At 38.4% G+C, this 4,380-nt stretch overlaps 1 protein-coding gene across 3 annotated transcripts in view; it reads right to left on the reverse strand.

Annotated features, from left to right (window-relative positions):
- DBT (dihydrolipoamide branched chain transacylase E2) overlaps positions 1-4,327 on the reverse strand; it is a 72,228-nt gene extending 67,901 nt beyond the window's left edge. For 2 of the 3 annotated variants that reach the window (XM_017865145.1, XM_017865148.1), the window contains exons 1-2: positions 4,227-4,325; positions 4,052-4,140 (exon numbers count right to left, since the gene is read on the reverse strand). The gene's annotated coding sequence lies outside the window, so the exon portion shown is untranslated. Of the gene's footprint in view, positions 1-4,051; positions 4,141-4,226 lie in introns of all 3 variants that reach the window. The other variant, XM_017865146.1, reaches the window with a different exon arrangement.
- Positions 4,328-4,380: the final 53 nt, after the last annotated feature.

The raw sequence follows: 4,380 nt of genomic DNA on the forward strand, positions 1-4,380 counted from the left end.
TTTTTTTAAATTTTTTTTTTCCTTTTTTTTTTTTTTTTTTTTTTTTTTTTTTTTTTTTTGAGACAGGGTGTCACTCTGTCACCCAGGCTGTACTGCAGTGTCATGGTCATGGTTCACTGCAGCCTCAACCTCAACCTCCTGGGCTTGTGATCCTCCCACCTCAGCCTCCCAAGCAGCTGCAACCACAGGTGCATGCCATCATACCTGGCTAAGTTTTTTGTGATTTTTGTAGAGACAGGATCTCACTATGTTGCTCAGGCTGGTCTTGAACTCCTGGGCTCAAGTGATTCTCCTGTCTTGGCCTCCCAAAGTGCTAGGATTACAGGCCCACTTAACCTTGTCATTCTTTATAAAAATTTCATGAGTTCTGGAGGAAAACATGTAATACATAATAATTGAAGGTTTTATATATAATTATATATGTATATATGTAAATGACCAATTTTGTATGTATATAATTGCCCTTAGATCAAGTTTATTAGTTGTTTTGTTTATTAGTTGTCTTGTCTTTCCTAAATTTTCATTTGCTTGATCTATAAATAATTGAGCTAAAATTTCACAATATGGTAGTGGATTTACCAGTTTCTTCAATTTCTGATTTACATACTTTGAAGCTATTTATTACACACAAATGTTTGAATAACTATTTTCCTGGGGAACACAATTTTTATTATTTTGTAGTGACTGTTTTTGGTCAATGATAATGCTTTTGTATTAAAGTCTAATTTAATACAAAATATAGGTATACCACTAATATAGGTATACCACCTTTCTTTTGTTGGCATTTATATGGCGTATCTTTTCCATCTTTTATTTGCAACCCCTCACCATCCTTAATATTTTTGGTGCATCTCTTGTAAATGGCACTTTTTTTCAACCAATCTCTGGCTTTTTCATTTTTTAAATTTGTGGGTATGTGTGATCCAACAATCTCTGGCTTTTCATCAGAAAGTGTATTTACTTTCATTGCTACTATTGATATATATGAATTTATTTATATTTTGTTACTTTAGTGCTTTCTTTTAATATTTTTTTTTTTAATGCTCATTATGGTATTAGGTTTTTGTTCATTTAATCTGTATTTTCCTGTTAGTCCATTTTTTCCTTTGGCTGGATTAGAAGTTATACACTTACACGGTTATCCTTGAAACTTTACCTTGAGTACTTATATTAAAGTCTTGAATTATGTCAACTCTATTAATTGATATCCTAACTGCAAAGAGAGATCTTAGAATTCTTTGACTTTGTCATCCACCTCTCATCTTACATACATGTTGTCTGGTGTTATTTCATGTGATGTTTGCTTAGATTCAACTATGTGTTTACATTTTCTTTGCCCATCACTTCTTCTTAGACTCTCCTTCTGAAGTAATTTTTCTTTCTGAAGTACATCCTTTAGAACTTCCTTTAGAAAGTGTAGATAGATGTTAAATACATTTTCCATGTATCTGGAAATTATTTTATTTCTATACTTTAATTCTTGAAAGATGATTTTGCTGAGTACCCAATTCTAGGTTGATGGTTATTTTCTGTCAGCATTCTGAATATACAATTCTACTCTTTCTGACTTCCATTGTTTTATTGAGGAATCAGTTATTGGTCTGTCATTTGTCATTAAAATAACCCAGATTTAACCCAACTCTGCCACTTTATTGTTCTGTCATCTTGGCATGTCACTTCCAATTCCCTAGGCCTCAGTTCTTCGTTGACCAAAGAGACATAAGAACACCAACCTCACAGTTTTGTTATGAACATTAAGACAGATCATGTATATGAAGGCACTACACAAGTGCTTATTATTACCACAGTGAGCTCAACTCTACATTATATTACTGTCTTGTTCTTTTCCCCCTACCACTGGAAGTAGTTAGAATGGGGCAAATGGGTCATAGCAAGGAATTCATAGCCAAAATTAGAAATAAAAAGGCAAGGCTTCTTCTGGGAAGGTTAAGTTTCTGTAATAGGAATCAAAGATGTGTTGTGGGAAGTCAGGGACCCTGAAAAGAGGGACCGGCTGAAGCCATGGCAGAGGAACAAAAATTGTGAAGATTTCATGGACCTTTATAAGTTCCCAAATAGTACTTTTATAATTTCTTATGCCTGTCTTTACTTTAATCTCTTAATCCTGTTATCTTCATAAGCTAAGGATGTACATCACCTCAGGACCACTGTGATAATTGTGTTAACTGTAAAAATTGATTGGAAAACATGTGTGTTTGAACAATGTGAAATCAGTGCACCTTGAAAAGAACAGAATAACAGCAATTTTAGGGAACAAGGGAAGACAACCATAAGGTCTGCCTGCCTGCGGGGTCAGGCAAAAAGAACCATATTTTTCTTCTTGCAGAGAGCCATAAATGGATATGCAAGTAGGAGAGATATTGCTAAATTCTTTTCCTAGCAAGGAATATTAATATCAGTACCCTGGGAAAGGAATGCATTCCTGGGGGGAGGTCTATAAATGGCCGCTCTGGGAATGTCTGTCCCATGCAGTTGAGATAAGGACTGTGATATGTCCTGGTCTCCTGCAGTACCTTCAGGCTTACTAGGTTGGGGAAAAACTCTGCCCTGGTAAATTTGTGGTCAGACCAGTTCTCTGCTCTTGAACCCTGTTTTCTGTTATTTAAGATGTTTATCAAGACAATACATGCACCACTGAACATAGACCCTTATCAGCAGTTCTGCTTTTGCCCTTTGCCTTGTGATCTTTGTTGGACCCTTATCAGTAGTTCTGGGCTTTTGCCCTTTGTCCTGTTCCCTCAGAAGGATGTGATCTTTGTTAGGCCCTTACTAGTAGTTCTGCTTTTTGCCTTTTGAAGCATGTGATCTTTGTGCCTACTCCCTGTTCCTACACTCTCTCCCCTTTTGAAACCCTTAATAAAAACTTGCTGGTCTGAGACTCAGGCGGGCATCACGGTCCTACCAATATGTGATGTCACCCTCAGTGGCCCAGCTATAAAATTCATCTCTTTATACTGTCTCTCTTTATTTCTCAGTTGGCCGACACTTATGGAAAATAGAAAGAACCTATGGTGAAATATTGGGGGTGGGTTTCCCCAATAAAGATGTCAGATGGGGTACAGCTTTTTTATATTCCATCCCTACCGTCATTGCCTTACTTCAACTTCTCATTATCTCTTGCTGGATAATTGCATCATTGGCATTTCTCCCTTCAGGCTCTTAAGCCTCTTATTTACCCTCCTCATACTGCCAAAGCCTTCATTCTAAAATGCAAATATTATTACTTCTCTGATTAAAACCTTATGGCAAATTCCAGATTTGGTTAAGTACATAGTCTGTGTGTTCCCTAAAACATTCTCTGTCGCAAAGCAGCAGAGCGTTGGTGTTCACATCAGACCACCCAGGTTCACATCTTAGTCTTCTAGTTAAAATTGTGTGACCTTTTAGCAAATGGTTTAACATACGAAGCTGTAAAACAGTAAAAACAGTAAGTACTTTATCATGTTGTGAATGCATGCAGTGCACAACACCTAAGTGCTCAATAAATGTTGCGTGTTATTGTTAGAGAATATTATTAATATATTGTAATTGTCCCCATAATAAACTGTAAATAGATACAGTACATGTTAATTATTATTATTGAGGAAGACATTGTAATTGATTACGTCTCAGTCTCTCCATTATACCTCCAATAACTTCGGGGGTAGACGCTGACTTACTCTTTTTTGCTTCCCTAGAAGTTTACATGTTATTTGGTACTCAATTATGTAGGAACTGAGCCACAGGCAGAACCAAGAAGCTGGCTGTTGCTTCTGCCCTCGCCTGAGGTGAATTGTCAGCTGCACTGTTCCTCGGAGTCAAGAGCTCACACTCACTCTCAAGCAAAATGGCATAACTTTGGCTTTTCAGAGTATTAAACTAGTGATTCTGCCTTGCCTGCCCCTCAAATAAATGGTGTGTCACCCTAGAAACAAAGATAACACACTCCGCATACACAAACACGCACTCAGCGAGGAACGAAAGGTTAAGACTATCAATGGAACAGGGCGCACACACTTCGAGAGACAGGTAGAGTGAAGGCAAAGCCAACCAGAGAGAAGGTGGTCGGTGCATCGCAGGGTCCCGATCTTTCTTGCATCTTCAGCTCTAAAAGTCGGCATCTCGGGGTATGCCAGGATCCTCGAGAAAACAGATATAAACACATATTTACCCACAAAACAGAGATAAAGCACAAGCCTGCGGGATAACTGGCGGAATTATCTTACAGTTGAGACTTTCTGCAACCTGCAGATTTTGCTGTCTCCAAGGCACAAGTCTTTCAGGGCTCCTGGCCACATCCGCGACAGTCACCTCACCTCTCCGGCAGCTTCCTCGCCCTCACCGCGGTGTTCCCAGCGCGGCGCCTTTAAGCCGAGCTAT

Source organism: Rhinopithecus bieti, unplaced genomic scaffold (assembly GCF_001698545.2).
Source record: "Rhinopithecus bieti isolate Rb0 unplaced genomic scaffold, ASM169854v2 scaffold_78620, whole genome shotgun sequence".
Taxonomy (NCBI): Eukaryota; Metazoa; Chordata; class Mammalia; order Primates; family Cercopithecidae; genus Rhinopithecus; species Rhinopithecus bieti.